Consider the following 12446-nt stretch of genomic DNA (forward strand, 5'->3'; position numbering starts at 1 on the left):
CGTTAAAACCATGCAAGATACAACTTTACACATATGCAGTTGAGACCAAACTGAAGGCCAGTGATGGGTGTGGTCTAACTTATGAGTGCTGAGTCATCATGCAGTATTGTAGCAATAACTAGTACTGAGTACTCACAGATAGGAACGTTAACGTGTTACCAGAGGTCACATCAAGTGTGATCTCATCACAAGATGTTGTCCAATTTTATTTGTTGGACACACATATTCTCTGTATCGGCTACACCTATAAAAGCCTCCTCCTTCGAGCCGGAGTTGAACCAGCGACCTAAGGATGTCAGCACTGCTCTGCTCTCCTACAGTCCTCCGCTCTACCAACTGAGCTATCGAAGGGATGGCAAAAGAAGAAGAAAGGTCAATGTGTTGTATGTTGTGGCTGGTGTGATCCCATTACAATATGGTTGTAATGTTCTCTACAAATTCGTTATGCATAATTACCCAAATACAAGATCAAGCCATAGATCTGTGATAACCTCATGACAGGCATTATCGTCGCCTGCAGAGGTACTTGTCAGACCCAAGTTTCAGTTGTGGATATCGTTTACATTTCTGATTCTATAGAGCTCACTGGCACTATAGAAAAGCTCCATAAGGGGGACACATCAGTTTGTGTTTTCTTCATCTGTCATCATCATCTGCAGATATTCTCTGTGACACCTACAGAGTTACACCTATAAAAACCTCCTCCTTCGAGCTGGAGTCGAACCAGCAACCGAAGGATGTCAGCAATGCTCTCCTATAGTGCACCACTCTACCAACTGAGCTAACAAAGGAATATGTACATATTTCATATTGTGTACTGCTGAACAATAAAGTGTATCTCAGAAAAACTTTATGTGTAAAACACATACAATGCTGCCAGTAAATAGAGGACATATATAACTGCAGTTTACAGTACACAGCAAAGCCATAGATATCAGCCAATATCATGGACCATGAGATCCAGTTGTGGACATAATTCATACATATGAATGTCACAGTGACTTAACTGACACTATGGAAATGGTTGAGGTAAGGTGGATGCACCTAAGCATATTTTATTTGTTGGACAGTTGTTCTCTGTAACAGATACACCTACAAAAACCTCCTCCTTCGAGCCGGAATTGAACCAGCGACCTAAGGATGTCAGCACTGCTCTACTCTTCTACAGTCCTCCGCTCTACCAACTGAGCTATCGAAGGGGTCAGGCACTACAGGTCACTCTGTAAACTACAGGTCAATGATCACCCTGTGCACAGAGTTTCAGATGATGTCAGGGTTAAGTCAGGCAGCTGTTATTGTGCTGTTCTTTTAACCCTGCAGCCACTTTTACCCTTTAAACTGAGCCAAAAAAATATCATGTCCAGGAAACTGGCTTTTCAGGAAAGATACCTTGTGAATCCATACATAAAAGGTACATGTTGTACAGAAGTACAAGTCTGTATTGTATCCACCATCTATATTGATCTGCTGCTAAATGTAAAGCATATCCCATGAGTAACATGGGATCATAATCTGCCTGAAGGTTGTGGGAGACTTTACTGCTGAAAGCAGCTGGACAGACATATGACCACATAAACACACCACAGAGAGTCCAGTGTGAAGCCACAGCATTCAGCAACAAATGATATTCATTGAACAGTGTTTTGCACCGAGGCATCACAATTTTCACTTTCACTCACACTGAGAATGAGATGGAAGGCAAACAGATCCAAGTCACTGAGGAGGACTCAGGAAAGATTCAACCTACAAGAGCAAAACAGAAATACAGAAAAAAACATGGTGTCTGTAAAGTCTATGGACTGATGTACAGATGACAATTGCAGTAGAAATAACCTTTTCACCTTCTGAACACAGTGCCTTGCTGAACAATGTCAGATTGTGTTGCAGCAAAAGCTGTGATTTAACCTGCTTAAGGAGGCTTCAGTGTGTGAACAGAAGGATAGGTTAGGATAAGGTTAGGATAAGGTTAAGGTTTGGCAAGCAGCAGTTATGGTTAGTTAAGGGGCAGGTGAGAATTAACATGTCAGACAGATGTACAGGCAACATATTTTTCATTGTGTCTGGGTGTTCAGGTGTTACTGATGTTGTGGGGACGTATGTCTGTTTACATGGTGACATTATGAGGACTTGTCTTCCTTATGGGGACAAATAGCACAAAAGCTTCATCTTTCAAGCCGGAGTTGAACCAGCAACCTAAGGATATCAGCACTGCTGTTCTACAGTCCTCTGTTCTACCAACTGAGCTATTGAAGGGATAAACCTCATACTATATACTGCTAAATGGTCTACTTTATTGATAACAATGACAGTGACAGTATATATATTGTGTAATGATAAGATTTTAAGCTTAAACATCTCTATAAAGTTTTTATGCATCATTAGCCAAATACAAGATCAAGACAACAGGAAATATCATTGACTGCAGAGGTACTACTCAGACCCAAGTTTCAGTTATGAATATTACTTACATGCTCTTTTTAGGGTATGCACAGCTTGTTTCTGCTTTAGCTATCGAGCAGATATTCTCTGTAACAGTTACACCTATAAAAGCCTCCTCCTTCGAGCCAGAGTTGAACCAGCAACCTAAGGATATCAGCACTGCTCTCCTACAGTCCTCCGCTCTACCAACTGAGCTATCAAAGGGATACTCTGAAGTGCTCCTGAACAACAATAATAATCATATATGACTTAACCTCATACTCGTCAATATAGTCAGGCTAAAGGTTCAGTTATATACATGGCAGAAATGCTCCATATGTCAGACATATCAGTTGTTTCATTTATTGCACAGATCTGAGCACACTTACAAAAAGCTCCTCCTTCGAGCCAGAATCAAACCAGCAACCTAAGGATGTCAGCACTGCTCTTCTACAGTCCTCCGCTCTACCAACTGAGCTATCAAAGGGGCAAGTATCCATGCAGTCTAATAGTCTATCGGAAAATGTCCAGGACATAAAAAGTGAATAATAGTTGGATTTGATGGGGCCTCAGTCTGACTCTTGATAGTCGATTGCAACAGTCGAAGAACTGAAAACTTTAAACCCTGCCAAACAGTTAATGGCATTTTAACTGGACCCTGCACAAAGCTGTCAGGAGAGTAATAAAGTGTTTTTTCAATCTATAATCCTTGTTAAAGGTATGTGGCCACACATAGTCTGGTTATCACTGTCTTCTTTATTTTTTTATTATTCCAGGATTTAATCAGATCAAAATTTTAGACTTTGATGTTTTTGCTCCAGTCCACACATGTATCCAGAATGTGCAGGCGGAGTACAGAAGATGTGTGGAAACTCCAGATCAAATGACTCCTTTCTCCTTCCTCCTCCAGAGTGAGGAAACTCCATTTGGCCTCCACTGACAGGTCAAGGTAGTCAGATCTGACAATAATACACTTCCACTGAGCATTTAGTTTACGCTGCGCAGTGAATGAACTGGTTATTACTCACCTGTCAGTCCACAGGCTGATGTTGGGAAGGGTTTCATTTCTACATAATAATTTGTCTTAATTAATCATAATTAAGACAAATGGAAGTCTGATTAAAGCACTTTTTTTATTCTGGAAACACAGGGATTATTAAGATGGTCACTGTATATAATGCTCACATTGGTGCTAGTTGTACACATACAGCAAAGAAATAATTGGATGTTTAAAGAAACATCCTCGCTGTGAGCAGGATTTGAACCTACGCAGGGAAACCCTATTGGATTTCAAGTCCAACGCCTTAACCACTCGGCCATCACAGCTCCACAAAGAGTCTCACAGCCTCCATAAAGGCTCCAAAGAGCAAACAGTGTGGCAGTGAAAAAGCAACTTAATGGTTAATGGCAACATTTTTATCAGATGTTCTCATCCAGAACAACTGCTGAGCAGGGAGGAGGATCTGTGTGTGTTGGTGAAGGACACTGTGTCAGGACAGATGGCTGATAAAGACAAATCTCTGAACTTCCAGCCTCTAATGTTTCATTTTCCAAAGATACCAAGAATGTTACAAAGATGTATTCTTTGTACAGTGATTACAAAGCTTGTTATTGTGGAAAACAATTTAAAGCAAAATATAAAATGTGATTACACAGTGAAAGGATCAAAGAGTTTTAGATTCAGAAATGTGAACAGTTCAGAAGACTTGATAAAACTGACAGGTAAAGGTGCTGGTGCTTAGCTAAGCTAGGCTAAACACATCACAGTACAACACAGGTGACAAATTAAAAAAAAAAACATGATGAATGAAGAAGGATAAGAACTGCAGCTGAACTGCATGATAGAAATCAAGCTTTTAAAGTCCCATCATGCTCTATGACATGTATAGAAATGCTAAGTAGGCTCATTTACTCATAAGTTTGGATCAAGGTGGAAAAAGGGAAAAAAAGTACATGACTTTTTGAATATGGATGCAAAAATGGAAAGTACTGGATATATATGTATTGTACACCAAGAGAATGGTATAGACCTGAATGTTTGACCCCTAAACTAAGGGGGCCCAGTTGTATTTTCCTATTGCTTATCCTATCTACTATTTGGGTCCACGTATCCAATATGGCAAGAGTAACTCCAAGTCAATAAGGAAACCATTTTACACCATAATGAATCAGTCATGACGCTACAAATTCCATCTGATCTACGCCAATGATGTCTTTACAGGGGCATTTATTCTACTTGCATACTTACATTTCACATTACTTTTTATCACATTGAGTGCAGCGGAGTGTAGACACCATGTCAACACATCTGTCACATGTCAACCTCTTGCATTCCAAAACCATGTAGCTTTCATTGATCCATATCACATATCATCACTGAACTCCCTCAGAAGCCGATTGCAGATTGGAAACTTGTTCATTACTGCAAAAATGGCCTTCTCCACATCTGTTTTACAGCTGAGCTCGCCCCTCCGCAGCCACTGAGCTCACTCTTTAATCGTTTTGTCACTGGAAAATTCATAAATTAATATCTTTGCAGCAGAGATCAAGTTGTTCTGTTTAGCAGGGAGCAGTCGGACTGGTTAGCTGAATCCCTCGGAGGTGAAACGTCTCTGGAAATACGGTCCATGTCAAACCTGAGCCTTGGAATTCTGGGAAATGAATTTAGCGCTACTCCCACAGTAACAGAGTGAATTTCATAGTATTAGAGTCCATCCCTGCGGTCAGTCACCAACTCCCCTCCACGCATGGGAAACCGTAATTTCCCCTGTAATTACATTAAGCACAGATTCTCCCAGAATATTAGCTCAAATGAAGAGGAATGTGCAGCACTCTCGCCTGGCCACCCCGGTATTGTCTATACTTCTGAATACTGTGTTTGTTTTCAATTGTGTTTTCTCTAAACCAAAACACTGGAGCCTCTCAAGGAAAAAGAGGAATGGCCACAGCAGGCTGTGGGATCTCTGCTGCTGCAGATACAGATGTTTATTCGATCAACCAAATACAGATATAAGGTTTCATGGAAGGGAGAGGGAGGAAGACACGTCGCTAGCAGCAAGGTGAAGTACACAGCGGAGCTGTTTATGAACTACTAGCTTTTTAAAAAGTTTCATTCTGAAATAAGACATCCAGTACATTTAGTCCAACATGAAAGGATTCCTTAAAAAAATTTAGGAGAGCTCTGAGATTTGGTACTTGTCATGTTTTCCAATCACATAAATTTTTGAAATATTGACAGCTAAATTTTATTTATATAACATCCCGGAATAAAACCATGTGCACCTGCAGTGATTTATTGGTCAATAAAAGAATGGGTGACCTTTTAACTCAGAAAATGTATCATTTTCCAGAAGGGACAAGATAAATGTGTTGAATTAAAGTGAATTTTATCTAAGTAATTCACTGTAATGAAGAGCATTAATTAAGATTTAGAAGTAGATCAGCATTAAGGAAAATAATCCTGAAATGAAAATGTAAACAATTCCTCTGGCTGATCAGTAACACTGACATACTTGCATTCTGCATGGTTTTACACCGTGCAGTAACATGTTTTCCTTTGAACAGATGCACATGTTAATACCGGCATAAGTAGTCATATGTTGAAACCAGGTGTAAATGGGCTGTGTGCATATTTGTACACCAAGGCCTTTTATTTTGAAACCCGCTCAGTTTCTATGAACATCTTTCATTGGCTTTAAATTGCACTTCCTGAGAGACTACTAGACTGTGACAACCATTAAGGTTGCATACTCAAGCCAAAGCCAAAAATGCTTGAAATGTTTGTGCATGTTATTCTACTGCATTACGAATCAGTAAAAGAAAAAAGCTTGAGAAAATTTGCTTCGGTTTGGACATTGATTTTGTTGGTTTAGCCAAACCATTTAAATAAGGTGTAACCAGGGGATTCATTATTGGATCATCAAAAGGGCCTTACAACATTCTTGTTAATTTCAGGATCGTTCCCAAGAATCACTTTTAACAGAGAAATGCTGTGAAAACAAGTAAAACCTGAGAGACAGGGTTTGTCTGACCAGAATACATCAGATTAAGTAGAGAAGAATGTGAGAGTAAGGATGTGATTCCATGCCAATGTCATGAAAATACTATACTATATATATATATATATATATATATATATATATATATATAGAATTAACAACTTAATATCTACCATCAGCTACTGGTGGATTTAATGTCATTTAATTTCAAAACTGAGCAGAATGAAAGAAAGTAAGTAAATTCCTTAGCCCCGGGTACACAGAACACTTATACAAACTTCACCCTCTACATTTTTACGTAACTTCTGGTGATTAAATGAAAGTACAATGTGTTGTTTTAAAAATACATGCTCTGTGGCACACAGAAACAATCGTCTGTCTGGGACTTAATCCATATTTGCACAGAGTGTTTTTCAGAAGTCACTCCCACATAATTACACTGCTAAGTGTTTCAGAGGGAGACAGGGGAGGAGATCTGGGTGGTCTGCTGACTTCCTCACTCCCTCCAGCACATCGACCAGAGACCTGTGATTCACTGTCATTAGCATTCCACCAAACCAAACTATCAGGGATGTGAATGAGGAGCAGCCACAACGGCTTCATGTCTGACCCCCAAATTCACTGCTTTATAACAAGGCCACCAGTTTCTTTTTTTTTTTTTTTTTTTTTTTACAGTTTGGGCAGACTGGATTGTTTACTTTTTAATATATTGTTTCATATTATCTGTTTGCCAAGTTAGTTCTTCTTCTAAAGGTGTCCTGGAAGTATTGTGATCTCAGTTGCAGCTATTTGTAATTTTGCTAATGCTACATTGCCAGTGTTAGCATTAACAACTGATTTTCTTACCAGTCTTGCTAAGAGCTTTAATCATTGTTGCATTTACAAGTTGCATTATAATATGTCCTCTGAACAGTGCTGCTTCTTCAGAGCGGACTTGACACTACAGTGACTCTGTATTGGAAAGTGACAAGCTGGGCTAATGGGGCAGAGGCTAGCTGGCTAGCATGCCAACTTCAGTAGAGGAAAAGAAGTGATTGAAATAGAAGCAAAACAAGATGGTTTCTTCCCACTGCTGGAGATAGCTCTTGGTGAGTAAAGAAATTAAGTTTGATGCTAAACTTGCAACATTTCCTCTAGACTGGTAAGTAAACAGCTATTAATGCTAACGTTGACTAAGTAGCAATTGCAAAAGTTACAAATAGTTTCCGTAAAGCTGTAGAGGAATGAGAAAATGCCCCCCAAAAAAACTTAGATCAGCTGTCCCAAAGTCCAAGACTCATCTCTCCATGAAATGAGAAACAAAAAGAGAAATCTGTTGTTAATTTTTTTTTTAAATTCCCACTACACACAGACTACGGTCACCTCCGTAATTCAACTCATATTCCCTCTAAAGGAAAAAAAAAGTCTCATAAAAACCTACAGTTATGTATCTACACAACTGTCACCAGTTGGTCATTTTGGTGACCAGTGTTTATCTTCTGCAAAATGGCCGTACAGTGTTGTTTGGACAAATCTATTTAATAACTTTTATAAGCATAATAACTTAATAAGAATTTTGACATTTTTGGACAGATTTTGTTGAAATCGGACTGAATGAATATAATAGATTGGTGAGATTTGTATGATTTACATGTTAAATTACATCAAGGTAAAAAAAAAAAAAAAAGGAAAAAAAGGGTTAGATTTGATGTAGATCAAGTCTAGGCGACAGATAACTGATCATTCAATGACATAACTTGAACTTGCTCTCTGGGAGAAGAGGTCAGTCTAGTTGATGCTCTGTTTTACAAGCTTACATACTATCAGGTATGGGACATGTTTATGATCGACTGAGAAGTGCTGGGAAGTGGAATCAGAGTCCAGGTGATGAGAATATAATGTCAGTTTCTTCCTGCTGCACAGACAGACATCCAGCACTGGCAAGCTGAAAGAGGTTACAGCACTAACTCCCAGCAGAGACACAGATATCCCACTACTCCGCCAAACGGTGCTCGCTGTTAAATAACAATATGACAAAACATTTTCTGCCTTGTCCATCAGAAGATATGCCAAGTAAATACTTCTATGCACAGTAGATCTGCATGCCAGGTCACTGTCAGGACAATTATTGCCTTGGTGAGTTTGTCAACTGAGTGAAGCCAAGTTCAGTCACACAAAATTAATGTGTGCTTCATGCAGATCTTTCTACCACAGCTCCTGTTTCCTGTTGTGGCATTTATCTGTCATCCATGATAATTTATAGCTTGCTGCTTGGACTGCGTCCTTGGACTCTTTTGCTGCATGTCCAGTGAATGATCTGGGGATTTAAGTTCAGTGTCACTCATGATTAAGTTGCTCTGGAAAAAAAGCATCAGTTTAATTCCTAGCATGTAATGCAAAATGTAGGCATGACTACCTATGTCTGACTACTCTGCCCAGATGCTTTAGCCTGGAGCCATATTGACTCCTGCCTGACTAACGGTCAGCAGGGCCGCAGGCACTATTCACGCCGGCTCATGCCTGAGCCTACACAGAGACATCAGTCTACAAACTCAGGCTCACTTCTGATTGGATGAAACCAGGGCCAAAAATCCAGAGAAAGCCCTGAGGGACCCACAAGGCCATGTTGTGGTACCTCTCTGTTGCTCTCACTAACCCTTTCTGTTGCTGTTTCTGAATACTGATTTCATATTGATTGATTCAAATCCACAGCTGCAGCACGAGATGACTGTGACAGTTTGGTATTTTTCTGTTCGAAAACAATGTACATGTACAAAAATACGTTCCTTATGAGGACAAAAATCAAGTCCCCGTAACATAAGGTTTAGTTTAAGGTTATGATAAAGGTTCGGTTGTGTGTATGTGGTCCAGGTATTACGGATGTTCTGGGGACCTAGGTATGTTACGGTCACTCAATGAGGACTTGTCCTGCTTATGGGGACAAAAATGCGCATACAAACCTACAAAAGCCTCCTCCTTCGAGCCGGAGTTGAACCAGCGACCTAAGGATGTCAGCATTGCTCCGCTCCCCTACAGTCCTCCGCTCTACCAACTGAGCTATCAAAGGGATACACCACATGTTGTGTACTGCTGAACAATAAACTTTATTATCAAAGACAACAGTGACAGTATTTATATTGTGTAATGGTAAACTTTTGAGTATGAACACCTCTACAAATTCGTTGTGCATAATTAGCCAAATACAAGATCAAGCCTTAGATCTGAGATACCCACATGACAGGCTACCATCAGCTACAGAGGTACTTATCAGACCTGAGTTTTAGTTGTTGATATTGATTTTGATAGAGCTCACTGACACTATAGAAATTCTCTGAATGGGGGATCCATCATTTGGCCTTTACTTTTTCAGGCAGATATTCTCTGTAACAGCTATACCTACACCTACAGTACTCATGGTTTGGAAAGTCAACATGTTGAACGTTACAGCAGGTTTGGTCCCATCACAAGATGGGATGTGTTTTCATTTGGTGGACACACATTCAAAAGCCTCTTCCTTCGAGCCGGAGTTGAACCAGCGACCTAAGGATGTCAGCACTATTCTGCTCTCCTACAGTCCTCCGCTCTACCAACTGAGCTATCGAAGGGATACACCACATGCTGTGTACTGCTGAACAATAAACTTTATTATCAAAGACAACAGTGACAGTATTTATATTGTGTAATGGTAAAATTTTGAGTATGAACACCTCTACAAATTCGTTGTGCATAATTAGCCAAATACAAGATCAAGCCTTAGATCTGAGATACCCACATGACAGGCTACCATCAGCTACAGAGGTACTTATCAGACCTGAGTTTTAGTTGTTGATATTGATTTTGATAGAGCTCACTGACACTATAGAAATTCTCTGAATGGGGGATCCATCATTTGGCCTTTACTTTTTCAGGCAGATATTCTCTGTAACAGCTATACCTACACCTACAGTACTCATGGTTTGGAAAGTCAACATGTTGAACGTTACAGCAGGTTTGGTCCCATCACAAGATGGGATGTGTTTTCATTTGGTGGACACACATTCAAAAGCCTCTTCCTTCGAGCCGGAGTTGAACCAGCGACCTAAGGATGTCAGCACTATTCTGCTCTCCTACAGTCCTCCGCTCTACCAACTGAGCTATCGAAGGGATACACCACATGCTGTGTACTGCTGAACAATAAACTTTATTATCAAAGACAACAGTGACAGTATTTATATTGTGTAATGGTAAAATTTTGAGTATGAACACCTCTACAAATTCGTTGTGCATAATTACCCAAATGCAATATCAAGCCTTAGATCTGAGATACCCACATGACAGGCTACCATCAGCTGCAGAGGTAATTGTCAGATCTGAGTTTTAGTTGTGGATATTGATTTTGAGAGAGCTCACTGACACTGTCGAAATTCTTTATAAGGGAATCCATCAGTTGGTTTTTACTTTTTCAGGTAGATATTCTCTGTAACAGCTACACCTATAAAAGCCTCCTCCTTCGAGCCGGAATTGAACCAGCGACCTAAGGATGTCAGCACTGCTCTGCTCTCCTACAGTCCTCCGCTCTACCAACTGAGCTATCGAAGGGATATGTTTCACAAATTGTACTGTAACTGTAAAATTGGAAGTGTAAACATAAATCTACAGGATACAATAATAAAATAGGGTTTGATGTTGGTAGTTGACGACCTTACCTTAATTATCTAGGTTCCAGCCGCACTAATTCATTTTAGTTTTAAAATGCAACATTTTTACTACCAGTGGTGAATGCAACATGGATATCAAATAACAAGTGTTACTGACCTTGTTGTTTTTGTTAGCAGCTGCTGTCTGGACAGATTTTGTCACTACAATAGCATCAGAACTGTGAAAGATACAGTCACGCAACTTTACAGGTGTGTAGTGTAGATCAAGAAGAAGGATGAGTTCAAAGATGGGTGTGGTCTGACCCAATGACCACTGAGTACTCATGGTTTGGAAAGTCAACATGTTGAACGTTACAGCAGGTTTGGTCCCATCACAAGATGGGATGTGTTTTCATTTGGTGGACACACATTCAAAAGCCTCTTCCTTCGAGCTGGAGTGGAACCAGCAACCTAAGGATGTCAGCACTGTTCTGTTCTCCTACAGTCCTCCACTCTACCATCTGAAGTATCAAAGACTTGTAAAAAAATACTTCAACTGCAAAATTTGAAGCATACAGCTGGTGTTGAATACCACGGATCGTATCATTTTAAGCTTCATCCACACTAATTTATTTTAGTTTTAAAATGCAACATTTTATCAATAGTCATGAATGTAACATAGATATCAAATTACAAGAATTATGGACCTTTTTGTTTTGCTAGCAGCTGTTGTCTGGACAGATTTGTGAGTGTGTGTGTGTGTGCCCGGTTATTACTCATGTTGTGGGGACCTTGGTGAGTGTGCACAGTCACATTGTGTTCCTGGACTTGTCAAGGCAGATCTGGACTTGTCTTTCTTACGGGGACAAAAAGGTGCACACAATACGTAAAATACTGTGAAGATAAAATTTTAAGCACAAACACGTTTACCAAATACACAATCAAACCATAGATCTGTGATAACCTCATGACAGGCAATATCATCGACTGCAGAGGTACTAGCCAGGCCCAAGGTTCAATTGTGGATATTGTTTACATTGCTGATTCTAACAGAGCTCAATGGCACTATAGAAATGCTTTATAAGGGGATTGCATTAGCTTGTTTTTACCTTACCTATCTGGCAGATATTCTCTGTAATAGCTACACCTATAAAAGACCCTTCCTTCGAGCCGGAGTTGAACCAGCGACCTAAGGATGTCAGCACTGCTCTGCTCTCCTACAGTCCTCCGCTCTACCAACTGAGCTATCGAAGGGATATGTTTCACAAAATGTACTGTAACTGTAAAATTGGAAGCGTAAACATAAATATACAGGATACACTAATAAAATAGGGTTTTGTGCATCCATAAACAAATTATGAAATGGAAAAATAGGATGAAACAAAATGAGGTTCAGCAAATGGCCCACTTAATTTAAATGCACTGTTGCATCTCA

At 39.8% G+C, this 12446-nt stretch overlaps 11 non-coding genes across 11 annotated transcripts; all 11 read right to left on the reverse strand.

The window, feature by feature from the left end:
• Window positions 1–258: 258 nt before the first annotated feature.
• On the reverse strand, window positions 259–351 carry trnay-gua (transfer RNA tyrosine (anticodon GUA)). Its single transcript has 2 exons — window positions 315–351; window positions 259–294 (listed from the first exon to the last, which is right to left on the reverse strand). It is a non-coding gene; the product is annotated as a tRNA-Tyr (tRNA).
• Window positions 352–1106: 755 nt separating this feature from the next.
• Window positions 1107–1199, reverse strand: trnay-gua (transfer RNA tyrosine (anticodon GUA)). Its single transcript has 2 exons — window positions 1163–1199; window positions 1107–1142 (listed from the first exon to the last, which is right to left on the reverse strand). It is a non-coding gene; the product is annotated as a tRNA-Tyr (tRNA).
• A 966-nt stretch (window positions 1200–2165) lies between these two features.
• On the reverse strand, window positions 2166–2253 carry trnay-gua (transfer RNA tyrosine (anticodon GUA)). Its single transcript is given in 2 exon segments — window positions 2166–2201; window positions 2217–2253. It is a non-coding gene; the product is annotated as a tRNA-Tyr (tRNA).
• Window positions 2254–2555: 302 nt separating this feature from the next.
• On the reverse strand, window positions 2556–2643 carry trnay-gua (transfer RNA tyrosine (anticodon GUA)). The gene is given in 2 exon segments: window positions 2556–2591; window positions 2607–2643. It is a non-coding gene; the product is annotated as a tRNA-Tyr (tRNA).
• Window positions 2644–2817: 174 nt separating this feature from the next.
• On the reverse strand, window positions 2818–2905 carry trnay-gua (transfer RNA tyrosine (anticodon GUA)). Its single transcript is given in 2 exon segments — window positions 2818–2853; window positions 2869–2905. It is a non-coding gene; the product is annotated as a tRNA-Tyr (tRNA).
• Window positions 2906–3662: 757 nt separating this feature from the next.
• On the reverse strand, window positions 3663–3744 carry trnas-uga (transfer RNA serine (anticodon UGA)). Its single transcript has one exon. It is a non-coding gene; the product is annotated as a tRNA-Ser (tRNA).
• A 5625-nt stretch (window positions 3745–9369) lies between these two features.
• trnay-gua (transfer RNA tyrosine (anticodon GUA)) lies at window positions 9370–9462 on the reverse strand. Its single transcript has 2 exons — window positions 9426–9462; window positions 9370–9405 (listed from the first exon to the last, which is right to left on the reverse strand). It is a non-coding gene; the product is annotated as a tRNA-Tyr (tRNA).
• Window positions 9463–9907: 445 nt separating this feature from the next.
• On the reverse strand, window positions 9908–10000 carry trnay-gua (transfer RNA tyrosine (anticodon GUA)). The gene is made up of 2 exons: window positions 9964–10000; window positions 9908–9943 (listed from the first exon to the last, which is right to left on the reverse strand). It is a non-coding gene; the product is annotated as a tRNA-Tyr (tRNA).
• Window positions 10001–10445: 445 nt separating this feature from the next.
• On the reverse strand, window positions 10446–10538 carry trnay-gua (transfer RNA tyrosine (anticodon GUA)). Its single transcript has 2 exons — window positions 10502–10538; window positions 10446–10481 (listed from the first exon to the last, which is right to left on the reverse strand). It is a non-coding gene; the product is annotated as a tRNA-Tyr (tRNA).
• Window positions 10539–10880: 342 nt separating this feature from the next.
• trnay-gua (transfer RNA tyrosine (anticodon GUA)) lies at window positions 10881–10973 on the reverse strand. The gene is made up of 2 exons: window positions 10937–10973; window positions 10881–10916 (listed from the first exon to the last, which is right to left on the reverse strand). It is a non-coding gene; the product is annotated as a tRNA-Tyr (tRNA).
• Window positions 10974–12172: 1199 nt separating this feature from the next.
• trnay-gua (transfer RNA tyrosine (anticodon GUA)) lies at window positions 12173–12265 on the reverse strand. Its single transcript has 2 exons — window positions 12229–12265; window positions 12173–12208 (listed from the first exon to the last, which is right to left on the reverse strand). It is a non-coding gene; the product is annotated as a tRNA-Tyr (tRNA).
• Window positions 12266–12446: the final 181 nt, after the last annotated feature.

Source organism: Trachinotus anak, unplaced genomic scaffold (genome assembly GCF_046630095.1).
Source record: "Trachinotus anak isolate AG129_WGS33_773 ecotype Australia unplaced genomic scaffold, CSIRO_AGI_Tana_v1 ptg000012l, whole genome shotgun sequence".
NCBI lineage: Eukaryota > Metazoa > Chordata > Actinopteri > Carangiformes > Carangidae > Trachinotus > Trachinotus anak.